The sequence below is a fragment of the Orcinus orca genome, chromosome 17 (genome assembly GCF_937001465.1).
Source record: "Orcinus orca chromosome 17, mOrcOrc1.1, whole genome shotgun sequence".
In the NCBI taxonomy this organism is placed as follows: Eukaryota; Metazoa; Chordata; class Mammalia; order Artiodactyla; family Delphinidae; genus Orcinus; species Orcinus orca.
The window spans coordinates 49,045,105-49,059,874 of NC_064575.1; the positions used below are offsets into that span (position 1 = coordinate 49,045,105).

A 14,770-nucleotide genomic window follows, 5' to 3' on the forward strand; every position below is an offset into this window, starting at 1 on the left:
ACTCTGCCTCTTTTGCTTTTTGGCATCAATAAAATTATTTTCCAGAATCCTCTAACAGATTGTAAATAAGTCTTTTTTGAGAATCCCTTTCATTTGGACCTGCCTTCTCCCTGAAGCCTAACGGAAGTTGGGTGGGGCCGGGGGGGGTCCCTAAAGCTAGAAATCCTCCAAGAAAAGATTCATGGCTTCACAGGCCATTAACACAAAGCCTCAGATCTCGTCCCAGAAGCCTGCTCCGTGACAAGTTTCCAGCAATTACAAAACCCAGCAAATTTTAGAAATGGTAGAAAAAGACCAAATGTATAGCTGGCAGTTAAGGCGGGCTCTAGGCATGCTTGTCTCTGAGACCCTCTACTCTTCTGCCATCCTCCCGCTAAAAACTTCCAGAGGCCTCCTCCACCACCACACTTCATCCCCAGCTCCCATCCCCTAACACACAGCCACACTCCATATTCCTAATACCCTCCAAATGTCCATGATCAGTGGTAGGGAACATCACCCCTATCCTAGACCTCTGCTCTTCCCTCGCTTTATTAAAACTTACCGATGCCGAACCCTCCTGCACTGTTGGTGGGAATGTAAATTGATACAGTCATTATGGAGAACAGTATAGAGGTTCCTCAAAAAACTAAAAATAGAACTACCATACGAACCAGCAATCCCACTACTGGGCATATACCCTGAGAAAACCGTAATTCAAAAAGAGTCATGTACCACAATGTTCATTGCAGCTCTATTTACAAAAGCCAGGACATGGAAGCCATCTAAGTGTCCATCGACACATGAATGGATAAAGAAGATGTGGCACATATATGCAATGGGATATTACTCAGCCATAAAAAGGAATGAAATTGAGTTATTTGTAATGAGGTGGATGGACCCAGAGTCTGTCATACAGAGTGAAGTAAGTCAGAAAGAGAAAAACAAATACCGTATGCTAACGCACATATATGGAATCTAAAAAAAAACGGTATTGATGAACCTAATGGCAGGGCAGGAATAAAGACGCATTCATAGAGAACGGACCTGAGGACAGTGGAGGGAAGGGTAAGCTGGGACGAAGTGAGAGAGTAGCATTGACATATATACACTACCAAATGTGGCTAGTGGGAAGCTGCTGCATAGCACAGGGAGATCAGCTCGGTGCTCTGTGACCACCTAAAGGGGTGGGATAGGGAGGGTGGGAGGGAGGCTTAAGAGGGAGTGGATATGGGGATATACGTATACATATAGCTGATTCACTTTGTGGTACAGCAGAAACTAACACAACATTGTAAAGCAATTATACTCCAATAAAGAAAAAAAACACTGAATTGTACACATTCAAATCGTGAACTGTATATTTATACAAATTTTATCTCAATAAAAAAATTGCAAACAAAAAAACTTACACATGCCAAGTCCTACGTCATCAGGTCTCTTCTACGGAAAATGACTCAGAACCTATCTTACACCAAGGCAGTAGAGGCGTTTGCTTATGTGATATGATTTAAAGCACACTGCCCCCACTATAAAATTTTCCCCCATACATCTCCCACAGTACCTGAAATACAGTCATTGGGGATTTTGCTGCTTTGGATTCAATCTTTACGGATTCCGTAAGTCCTCTGTTGAATTGCAATAGCACCTTGCTTAGAATAACATATAAAGTTGTAACCAGGAATAGCAGGCTCAAAAAGAACAGACTAACAGACAAGGGAGTTGTAACAGAAAACTAAGAAGGGGGAAAATGGGTCTAGGGAATAAGGGATTATTTTCTTCAAAAAGAGCAGAGATAGTCCTTGGGTCAACAAGGGATGACATAGCGGCCCTGGGTTACAGGGAAAGGGCCAAAAAAGAAAGGAACATGAGAAGAGATCAGGAAGAAATCTCCCTCATTTCACAGTCCTGTTCAGCACCAGTTCGGTGATGGATCACAAGTGAAAAACTGTTGGATAAACTACTCCTCAGTTTAGTGTGGTACCTGGCTACTGTGTCACCTCCCACTGTCTTGCCCCCATCTGCTTCCCCTTCTCTTGCTCCACCCAGTGACCTTCTCCCTAAAACCAACTGAAACGTGCACCTTCCTTTAAAAATGACATCAATATGGGAATCAGGTACTGCAGCAAAGGAGCAAGGGATACATTCTGGTAGGGAGATGGGGCCCTTTCAACGGGCCTCTCAAATCACTACATTGTTGTGACAGCTTGTTTCATTCTACACAAGACCAGGTTGGTTGGTTTTACTCTATGTGTGTCCTAGAGAGCCCAAGTAGAGCCTCTTCATTCATTTATCAAGTATGTATTGAGTACCACCATATACCAGGCACTGGAAGTCTTAGGAGATCCCAAAAGAAAGCCATACTGCTGACTTCAAGGACCTCATGTGCTGGTAAACCAACTCTCCAAAATGTCATAGCCTTGATTTGGTAGCAGTTGCCAAAAGTCATGATGTAAATATTCCCACTGTGGCCAACATCAAGGTACCCACAGTTTAGCAGCAGGCTCACAACACTCCTGAACGTGTAACAGTCAGTTCCCCGCCTCCCCTCCCCCACCAGTTGATAGCTCAGGTACAACCACGGGCCCTCAGAGTTGAGTGAGGGAGACAAGAATATCAGGATACAGGGACAGGCACAGAGTGCCGTGGAACCACACAGGTAAGAGACAAGTTCTACCTGCAGAGGGTCAAAGAAAACACAGAAAAATCATAGTCTCCAGTAATTGAAGGAGAGAGTTTAATATTTCAATGCCCCACTAGACTGTAAGCTCACTGAGACCAGAGCCTGTGCTTTCTTTCCTACCGTATCTGTCTTTTAATGTCTTTCAGTAGACTTTTCCATATATGGCATAGATCCATGTTATAGCTATTAAACTGAGATTTTGAAGGAGATGGAATTAATGTAAGTAGCTTGCCCCTTTTTCCCGATGGCTGTACAAGTGGTTTTCAGGTTTTACAAAAGGAAACCTTACCATTGCTAAGTGCACCCTGAAAACTCACTTTATTATTTTGACTTCGGTTTTAATTAACTGTGCATATGGCTGCCCACTCATTAGGGTCAGATGGCCCAGCTGGGGATGGATCTTCTTGGCATCTGGGCTGAGTTAGCATGTGCCTTTGAGATTTGAGTGTGTGACAAGAGGCCGTGAAGGAGAAATTCAGGAAAGGTTACAGACTCAGGTGCCAAAAGCAACTGCACTGGCTCCTCCAAAGTGAGCCGAAAAGAAAAAGCAGCCATGGAGAAATGTCCCCAGAGCCACAAATCAAACTCACCCTGCCGTAGAGGTTGACTGAGGACCAATCAAGGCCACGGAGGGCTGGACAGGGGCTAAAGGGTCTGAAGGTTTTAAGACTTGGCAACTTCCAAATAAGAATTCACTGACATGCCACTAAATCCAAAAGCAGAGAATGCCCAGTGGCCCAGAAAACGCCACTCCACAGAGATGCACGTCACACAGACGATCCCTTCTGTTGGTGCTATTGCTACCTCTCTTGCATTTTAATGCAAAGCCCCAAAAACACTTAGTGGAAAACAGGCTTATAACCCTGGTAGACCACACAGCTTTCTGCCTTCCAGAAAGAGGCTTCCCTTCCAGAAAGTGTATGTTTCCATGTACTTATTTAAAATCATATAGTGGAGTTGTATCTATCAATGTCAAAACAACTGCCCTGTTTATATTAGTTGGGGAAAAAAATCCATTAATCCATTATTGACATTGTGTAGACAAACTGTTGATTCACTAAATTTCCAGCTGGCTGCTAAAGTACCTGGAATGAAAACACCACTCCAGAACATACGTAAGAAATGCAAAACAAGAAAATACTTAAGTAACTAGCAAAAGCTTCTATCATCCTGAAACGTCAATTATAAAAGGCCAAGTACTCTCAAGTTTTCTTTGATTCCTTTATGGAAATGAATAGTCCTTCACTGGGACTTTCCGGGCAGTCCAGTGGTTAAGACCCCGCGCCACTGCATGGGGCATGGGTTCAATCCCTGGTTGGGAAGCTAAGATCCCCCATACCGTGCATCCTGCATGCCGCGCGGCTTGGCCAAAAACTAATAATAATTCTTCACCAGTAGCTACCAACTTCAGCCCTTCCCCTTTCAATAAAAATCTTTGTGTGAACTCTCTTTAATTCCAGTTTTCTACAGCACAAGTACATCATCAGATTGCTCCAGGAGCCCTGCAGACATTTGCTCACTAGATGAAGCACAGTGGTAACTAATATCTCATATACTACATGTTAGAGCATAAAAAGTTACTAGTCTGGAGATTCAGTAAAACACCAAATATTTTCCTGAAATCATTAGAATTTACAAAGCAACAATATTAATACAGAGTATGTACTGAATCATATATATTACTTGCATTCTAGCTACTTCAAAAAGTATTTGATGAGAAAACCATAATTCAAAAAGAGTCATGTACCACAACGTTCATTGCAGCTCTATTTACAGTAGCCAGGACATGGAAGCAACCTAAGTGTCCATCAATAGATGAATGGATAAGGAAGATGTGGCACATATATACAATGGAATATTACTCAGCCATAAAAAGAAACGAAACTGAGTTATTTGTAGTGAGATGGTTGGACCTGGAGTCTGTCATACAGAGTGAAGTAAGTCAGAAAGAGAAAAACAAATACCATATGCTAACACATATATATGGAATCTAAAAAAACAAAATGGTTCTCAAGAACCTAATGGCAGGACAGGAATAAAGATGCGGATGTAGAGAATGGACTTGAGAACACAGAGAGAGGGAAGGATAAGCTGGGAAGAAGTGAAAGAGTGGCATGGACATATATACACTACCAAATGTCAAATAGATAGCTAGTGGGAAGCAGCCGCATAGCACAGGGAGATCAGCTCGGTGCTTTGTGACCACCTAGAGGGGTGGGATAGGGAGGGAGGGAGGGAGACACAAGTGGGAGGGGATATGGGGATATATGTATACATATAGCTGATTCACTTTGTTATACAGCAGAAACCAACACAACAATGTAAAGCAATTATACTCCAATAAAGATGTTTTTTAAAAAAAGTGTTTGAAGTGGTTTAGCCAACAGACATATATACTTTTCAATCATTAAAATAAGGATAAAATATAAACAGTATGTACTGTGAGGAGGAATATTATTATATGAAACCCAGACTAAGGAGAATTACTATAGCCGAGTCCTAAATTTTACTTTAGATTTTTCTAGAGGGAAATAGGAAATTCGGTGAATTATATAATCCTCACTCATTAAAATAGAAACAAAGTTTTTGTCCTTGGGACTAAAATCTAAGAGAAAATTATTGCATGAATCCATATATAAAGAACATTACAGAACAGTAATACGCAACTTTTAAAGCAATTTTAAAGATGCAAACATGTTCGTCATGTGATCATTTCTTATATTAAACCCCAAGGGCATAATATTAAGTCTATTTCTATGATAGCATTTCTGCAGAGAAGTAAACTAATGACATCCAGGTTTGTGATTTTCTGATGCTAGAATCTGATGTGGAGAACCTGGAAACTCTAGAATATTAGATTAGAAATTCTGTTAGATTACCTTCCTCAAATACAAAATATCATGGCTGTGCTTTTGAGACTGAATTCTCTTAAGTGTATCTGTAGTTCTGTTGATGCCTGATGTGAGATCCATGTGCTTTCAATAACAGAAATGCAGGGAACAAGATGCCATTTGGTTACGAAAATCAAAGAGAAGCACAGAGGATCTCAGTCATGGTCCCTGCCTGTCCTGCCCACAGCCCTTGTGGACACATTTGCTGAAAGGGTCTTACCACGTGGACCTGGCCAAAGCTAACTAGACCGGGGCAGTCACTTGACTTAAAGTCCGATAAACCACAGGCCACTTAAAACTTATGACGTGGCTCAGTCATTGAAAACATAAACTTGTCCACTCTGGTACTCTCCCTTCATCATTTAAGCTAAAATATAATACTGAGATTAGGGCAGTTAACTGTGGAAAGAGCAGTTGAAAGATCATGATAAAATAGAAGCCAGGATTCCTGTTGCTCCATGTGCAAAACAAAGAGAAAAAGCTACAAGAAGCAGAAGATATGAAGCGGAGACGTGCATGGAGATAAAAATGAGAAAACTGAGCAGAGAGAGGATCAAGGCACAGGTCTGCAGTGGGGCCGAAAGCACATCGGTGTCAAAGCTCTAGAATTCAGACCCTTCCGCCTGTCTGGAGTCTATGTGCCCTGCCCTTTCCTGTCTGGCTCTGCGGTTTTCCCTGGTTTCCTGTGTGCAGGTCCCCTTAAAATAAATGGTTCATTACCTGAGATAGTATTCTAAGTCACTCTTTCCACACCCAAAGAGGATAAATTAAAATATATTGCTCTAATATTCTGGAAATTCGTTTAGAAATAAAGAGGCATATGTTTGCATCCAAAAAATAAATAAATAAAATACATACGTATATATATATATATATATATATATATATATATATTGCTTTATCTATGGAAAGAAACTTTCACCTCTCCAGCAGATTGGTTGCCGGGGTTCACTGAGCCAGAGACAAACTGTCCTCAAGCAGCATCTTCTTAGTGGTCTGGACAAATTGAAATACAAAACAAACTTTGACATGAGAGAAAGAAATATTTAAGAACAAATACTACCAGTAATCTGCCTCTGTGTGTGGGTGTGGGTGTGTGCGTGTTGGTGGGCAGGTGGTGGGGGAGGATGTTGGTACACTTCCCTTGAATATCTGATTTGAAGCGACACTGCTTCCTGACCAGGGCCAGCTGGCATGGTTAGGGGCAGGTAGGTTAGTCCTAATAATCCAAGACGCTTGTAATACAGTCCATCTGAATATTGAAAAATGTCAACCCAAAACATCAATTTTGATTTGGAAGAACTAATGGAAGAAAAAAGATGAGGGATTAGTAACCAAGATGGCGGAGTAGAAGGTCCTGCTCTCACTCCCTCTTGTGAGAACACCAGAATCACAACCAGCTGCTGGACAATCATCGACAGGAAGACACTGGAACTCACCAGAAAAGATATCCCACATCCAAAGATAAAGGAGAAGCCACAATGAGACGGTACGAGGGGTGCAATCACAGTAAAATCATATCCCGTAACTACTGGGTGGGTGACTCACAGACTGGAGAACACTTATACCACAGAAGTCCACCCACTGGAGTGAAGGTTCTGAGCCCCACTTCAGGCTCCCAACCTGGGGGTCTGGCAACGAGAGGAGGAATTCCTAGAGAATTAGACTTTGAAGGCTAGTGGGATCTGATTGCAGGACTTCAACAGGACTGGAAGAAACAGAGCCTCCACTCTTGGAGGGCACACACAAAGTAGTGTGCACATCGGGACCCAGGGGAAGAAACAGTGACCCCAGGGGAGACTGAACCAGACCTACATGCTAGTGTTGGAGGGTCTCCTGCAGAGGAGCGCAGTGGCTGTGGCTCACCGTGGGAACAAGGACACTGGCAGCAGAAGTTCTGGGAATTACTCCTTGGCGTGAGCCCTCCCAGAGTCCTCCATTAGCCTCACCAAAGAGCCCAGGTAGGCTCCAGTGTTGGGCTGCCTCGGGCCAAACAACCAACAGGGAGGGAACCCAGCCCCACCCATCAGCAGTCAAGCAGATTAAAGTTTTACTGAGCTCTGCCCACCAGAGCAACAGTCAGCTCTACCAACCACCAGTCCCTCCCATCAGGAAACTTAAACAAGCCTCTTAGATAGCCTCATCCACCAGAGGGCAGACAGCATAAGCAAGAAGAACTACAATCCTGCAGTCTGTGGGGCGAAAACCACATTCACAAAAAGACAGACAAGATGAAAAGGCAGAGGGCTATGTACCAGATGAAGGAACAAGATAAAACCTCAGAAAAACAACTAAATGAAGTGGAGATAGGTAACCTTCCAGAAAAAGAATTCAGAATAATGATAGTGAAGATGATCCAGGACCTCGGAAAAACAATGGAGGCAAAGATCGAGAAGAGGCAAGAAATGTTTAACAAAGACCTAGAAGAATTAAAGAGCAAACAGAGGTGAACAATACAATAACTGAAATGAAGACTACACTAGAAGGAATCAATAGCAGAATAACTGAAGCAGAAGAATGGATAAGTGATCTGGAAGACAGAATGGTGGAATTCACTGCTGTGAAACAGAATAAAGAAAAAAGAATGAAAAGAAATGAAGACCACCTAAGAGACCTCTGGGACAACATTAAATGCAACAACATTCACACCTCCAAGAAGGAGAAGAGAGAGAGAAAGGACCCAAGAAAATGTTTGAAGAGATTATAATCAAAAACTTCCTTAACATGGGAAAGGAAATAGCCACCCAAGCCCAGGAAGCACAGAGAGTCCCATACAGGATAAATCCAAGGAGAAACACACTGAGACACATAGTAATCAAACTGGCAAAAATTAAAGACAAAGAAAAATTATTGAAAGCAGCAAGGGAAAAATGACAAATAACATACAAGGGAACTCCCATAAGGTTCACAGCTGATTTCTCAGCAGAAACTCTACAAGCCAGAAGGAAGATATACTTAAAGTGATGAAAGTGAAGAATCTGCAACCAAGATTACTCTACCTGGCAAGGATCTCATTCAGATTTGATGGAGAAATCAAAAACTTTATAGACAAGCAAAAGCTAAGAAAATTCAGCACCACCAAACCAGCTCTACAACAAATGCTAAAGGAACTTCTCTAAGTGGGAAACACAAGAGAAGAAAAGGACCTACAAAAACAAACCCAAAACAATTAAGAAAATAGGAACATACATATCGATAACTACCTTAAACATCAATGGATTAAATGCCCCAACCAAAAGACACAGGCTTGCTGAACGGATACAAAAACAAGACCCATCTATATGCTGTCTAGTGTGCCCTACGCCCCACTTCACAGCTAGGGACACATACAGACTGTAAGTGAGGGGATTGAAAAAGATATTCCATGCAAATGGAAATCAAAAGAAAGCTGGAATAGCAATACTCATATCAGATAAAATAGACTTTAAAATAAAAAATGTTACAAGAGACAAGGAAGGACACTACATAATGATCAAGGGATCAATCCAAGAGGAAGATATAACAATTATAAATATATATGTACCCAACATAGGAGCACCTCAATACATAAGGCAAGTGCTAATAGCTATCAAAGAAGAAATTGACAGTAACACAATAATAGTGGGGGACTTTAACATCTCACTTACACCAATAGACAGATCATCCAAAATGAAAATAAATAAGGAAACAGAAGCTTTAAATGACACAATAGACCAGATCAATTTAACTCATATTTATAGGACATTCCATCCAAAAACAGCAGATTACACTTTCTTTTCAAGTGCACACAGAACATTCTCTAGGATAGATCACATTCTGGGTCACAAATCAAGACACAGTAAATTTAAGAAGATTGAAATCATATCAAGCATCTTTTCTGACCACAACACTATGAGATTAGAAATGAATTACAGGGAAAAAAACGTAAAAAACACAAACATATGGGGGCTAAACAATACGTTACTAAACAACCAAGAGATCACTGAAGAAATCAAAGAGGAAATCAAAAAATACCTAGAAAGAAATGACAATGAAAACACGACTATCCAAAACCTATGGGATGCAGCAAAAGCAGTCCTAAGAGGGAAGTTTATAGCAGTATAATCCTACCTCAAGAAACAAGAAAAATCTCAACTAAACAATCTAACTTTACACCTAAAGGAACTAGAGAAAGAAGAACAAACAAAACCCAAAGTTAGCAGAAGGAAAGAAATCAAAAAGATCAGAGCAGAAATAAATGAAATAGAAACTAAGAAAACAATAGCAAAGCTCAATAAAACTAAAAGCTGGTTCTTTGAGAAGATAAACAAAATTGATAAACCATTAGCCAGACTAATCAAGAAAAAGAGGGAGAGGACTCAAATCAATAAAGTTAGAAATGAAAAAGGAGAAGTTACAACAGACACTGCAGAAATACAGAACATCGTAAGAGACTACTACAAGCAAACCTATGCCAATAAAATGGACAACCTGGAAGAAATGGACAAATTCTTAGAAAGGTATAACCTTCCAAGACTGAACCAGGAAGAAATAGAAAATATGAACAGACCAAGCACAAGTAATGAAATTGAAACTGTGATTAAAAATCTTCCAACAAACAAAAGTCCAGGTCCAGATAGCTTCACAGGTGAATTCTATCAAACACTTAGAGAAGAGCTAACACCCATGCTTCTTAAACACTTCCAAAAAATTTCAGAGGAAGGAACACACCCAAACTCATTCTATCAGGCCACAATCACCCTGATACCAAAACCAGACAAAGATACTACAAAAAAAAGAAAATTACAGACCAATATCACTGATGAATATAGATGCAAAAATCCTCAACAAAATACTAGCAAACAGAATCCAAAAACACATTAAAATGATCATACATCATGATCAAGTGGGATTTACCCCAGGGATGCAAGGATTCTTCAATATACACAAATCAATCAATGTGATACACTATATTAACAAATTGAAGGAGAAGAACCATATGATCATCTCAGTAGATGCAGAAAAAGCTTTTGACAAAATTCAACACCCATTTAGGATAAAAACCCTCCAGAAAGTAGGCATAGAGGGAACTTTCCTCAACATAATAAAGGCCATATATGACAAACCCACAGCCAACATCGTCCTCAATGGTGAAAAACTGAAAACATTTCCACTAAGATCAGGAACAAGACAAGGTTGCCCACTCTCACAGCTATTATTCAACATAGTTTTGGAAGTCTTAGCCATGGCAATCAGAGAAGATAAAGAAATAAAAGGAATACAAGTCGGAAAAGAAGAAGTAAATCTATCACTGTTTGCAGATGACATGATACTATCCATAGAGAATCCTAAAGATGCTACCAGAAAACTACTAGAGCCAATCAATGAATTTGGTAAAGTAGCAGGATACAAAATTAATGCACAGAAATCTCTTGCATTCTTATACACTAACAATGAAAGGTCAGAAAGAGAAATTAAGGAAACAATCCCATTCACCATTGCAACAAAAAGAATAAAATACCTAGGAATAAACCTACCTACCTAAGTAGCTAAAAGACCTATACTCAGAAAACTATAAGACACTGATGAAAGAAATTAAAGATGATATAAACAGATGGAGAGATATACCATGATCTTGGATCAGAAGAATCAATATTGTGAAAATGACTATACTACCCAAAGCAATCTACAGATTCAATGCAATCTCTATCAAATTACCAATGGCATTTTTTACGAAACTGGAACAAAAAATCTTAAAATTTGTAAGGAGACACAAAAGACCCCGAATAGCCAAAGCAGTCTTGAGGGGAATAAATGGAGCTGGAGGAATCAGACTCCCTGACTTCAGACTATACTACAAAGCTACAGTAATCAAGACAATATGGTACTGGCACAAAAACAGAAACATAGATCAATGTAACAAGATAGAAAGCCCAGAGATAAACCCGCGCACCTATGGTCAACTAATCTATGACAAAGGAGGCAAAGATATACAATGGAGAAAAGACAGCCTCCTCAATAAGTGGTGCTGGAAAAACTGGACAGCTATATGTAAAAGAATGAAATTAGAACACTCCCTAACACCATACATAAAAATACACTCAAAATGGATTACAGACCTAAATGTAAGACCAGACACTATAAAACTCTTAGAGGAAAACATAGGAAGAACACTCTTTGACATAAATCACAGCAAGATCTTTTTTGATCCACCTCCTAGAGTAATGGAAAGAAAAACAAAAATAAACAAATGGAACCTAATGAAACTAAAAGCTTTTGCACAGCAAAGGAAACCATAAACAAGACAAAAAGACAATGCTCAGAATGGGAGAAAATATTTGCAAATGAATCAACGGACAAAGGATTAATCTCCAAAATATATAAACAGCTCATGCAGCTCAATATTACAAAAACAAACAACCCAATCCAAAAATGGGCAGAAGACCTAAATAGACATTTCTCCAAAGAAGACATACAGATGGCTAAGAAGCACATGAAAAGCTGCTCAACATCACTAATTATTAGAGAATTGCAAATGAAAACTACAATGAAGTATCACCTCACACCAGTTAGAATGGCCGTCATCAGAAAATCTACAAACAACAAATGCTGGAAAGGGTATGGAGAAAAAGGAACCCTCTTGCACTGTTGGTGGGAATGTAAATTGATACAGCCACTATGGAGAACAGTATGGAGGTTTCTTAAAAAACTAAAAATCAAATTACCATATGATCCAGCAATCCCACTACTGGGCATATACCCAGAGAAAACCATAATTTAAAAAGTCACATGCACCCCAATGTTCATTGCAGCACTGTTTACTATAGCCAGGTCATGGAAGCAACCTAGATGCCCATCAACAGACAAATGGATAAAGAAGATGAGGTACATATATACAATGGAATATTACTCCGCCATAAAAAGGAATGAAATTGGGTCATTTGTTGAGATGTGGATGGATCTAGCGACTGTCATACAGAGTCAAGTAAGTCAGAAAGAGAAAAACAAATATCGTATATTAACGCATATATGTGGAACCTAGAAAAATGGTGTGGATGAATGGGTTTTCAGGGCAGAAACAGAGACACAGATGTAGAGAACAAACGTATGGACACCAAGGGGAGAAAGCAGCAGGGGGGTGGCGATGGTGGAGTGATGAATTGGGCGATTGGGATTGACATGTATACACTGATGTGTATAAAATTGATGCCTAATAAGGACCTGCTGTATAAACAAATAAATTGAATTAAATTAAAAAACTAAAAAAAAAAAAAGAAAAGAAGTAGACTGGACTCGCCCTTAAAGCACATGGAAAGCGGCTGAACTTCGCCAAGGATACAGTTGCCCAAAAAGGGTGTATGTGTTTTTCCTGAATATATTCAGGCAAAATGCATACACCCTTTTAGGCCAACCAAACAAGCGGGCAATGCAAATCAACACTACAAAGAGGTATCACACACACAAAAAAAAACAGATAACAAAGTTGATTAAAGACATATTTTCCAGGAACAGACAGCCTGGATTTGAATCCTGGCTCCCAAATCTGCTAGAGGTGAGACTTTTAACAAGTTTCTGTGCCTTTGTTTTCTCATCTGTACAATGGCGTCATTATAACACCTTCCTTATGGAGTGTTTATGAGTTTTAGAGGAAAGGATCTATGGAGATCATGTAGCACAGTGCCTGGCACATAGCAGGCTCTGGATAAATGCACTTTTATCCCTCATCTGGGTACCCTTGTTTCGGCTATTTCAGTCACTTTATTCTCAGATACTGTTCTCAGGAGTCATCTTTGGGAACGTTTCAAAGGAGCAGAATTAAAAGGCAGAGCATACTTAGGGAAGGTGGTTATATTGATGCGGTGACATGAGGGTATTTGGGGATTAAATGCCTGATTTTGAAGAACTAAAATTCCAAGACCCTGGCTGAGGATGAAGAGACTTTTTTATGATAGTGAAGATTCAAATGTCCATTGTAAGATCTGGTATCCTACGGGAAAATATCCATTTTAAAAATACTAACTAAAACAATTTTTGAAGTCACCTTCTGTCCTTTTATTGTTTTCACACTCACTATTTCTGGACCTCACTATAATTAGGTTCTTATAAGCTCGCTTCCATAGAATTTCTTTGACTTCCCAAAAGGAAGTTCCCAATCTGAACACCTGTAGCTGACACTATCGATACAGGTGTATCAGTGTCTCAACGTTATCCCTCAGCCACAGACCTCTGACTGCAGGTGTCTGCATCTGTGCCAGCAGGCATTTCATAGAACCAAAGAGCTGCTCTGTGTCATGTGGCAGAACAGAGGTGCTAGGAAGAAATATGCTTGAGAGCAGACTTCAACCAAAGACCTTAGGAGTCAGTATATAAATATCCAGCTCCTCACTCTTCAGATAGGATAACTCAAAGGCAAGTGTTTATCCTATTTCTCAGAGTTTCCCTGACAAATTAAGCCCTAGTCACCCACTGGGGTGGCTGAGTTAATAAAACACCCTTATTAGCTATCTTTTCTTCTCAATATTACTTTTCCACCATCACCCCACCCCCACTAATGTTCTCAGATAAACTACTTGCCCTTGAATCCATGTCTCAGGCTCTGTATCTGGGGGAACACAAATAAAGGTAGCATCTCTGCAGAAATCTTTTCCTTAAAAAACAGTCTAAAGTGTCCAAGAGAGCAGTTAAGCCTCCCAACCTGCATTCCACATTGACTTCTCTTCCCTTCTTCCCCACAGATTTGCCAAACTGCCTAGAATATATCTGTCATGGTCCCCGAGCCTAAGAACCGAGAAGTCTCCAGTGGGTCTATGATGAAAACCACCACTGTGATGGAAACCACAAAACGAGAGGCAGCCTCGCTTTGTCATGGGAACAAGCCCAGGAGACAGAGACACAACTCAGTGTTTGCCCTTCATCTTCACTCTCCAGTACAAAGTGACTGGCTTGCCTTTGACTGAGGTACCAGAATTCCCATGGTGAGGACCGCCAGGCAATTAGGTTCTTGCCCTCTCCAAATTTCAGCAGGAACACAGAAGTTTTATTTTTAACTGTGTAGGAAGGCATTGCCACGGTAACGTAAGAACTCCAAGAACAATTTGATTGATTGATGATGTGGTGGTGAAGGAGGATTGATGTGAAAGACAGTGAATTAAAAAATCATAGAGCTTTATCACCCTGGGCTGAGTCTATAGATCTTGGTTATTAAACACTAACAGTATGTATTATCTGTTTATCCTTATGCAAAAGGAAACATGGCCAT

The 14,770-nt window shown here is 40.2% G+C and overlaps 1 long non-coding RNA gene across 1 annotated transcript in view; it reads right to left on the minus strand.

Moving 5' to 3' along the window:
- The window catches only part of LOC117203497 (uncharacterized), a 255,765-nt gene extending 241,522 nt beyond the window's left edge, over nucleotides 1-14,243 (minus strand). Inside the window, exons 1-2 of the long non-coding RNA XR_007472500.1 lie at nucleotides 14,207-14,243; nucleotides 6,476-6,549 (exon numbers count right to left, since the gene is read on the minus strand). This is a non-coding gene — a long non-coding RNA (uncharacterized LOC117203497). The remainder of the gene's footprint in view (nucleotides 1-6,475; nucleotides 6,550-14,206) is intronic.
- Nucleotides 14,244-14,770: the final 527 nt, after the last annotated feature.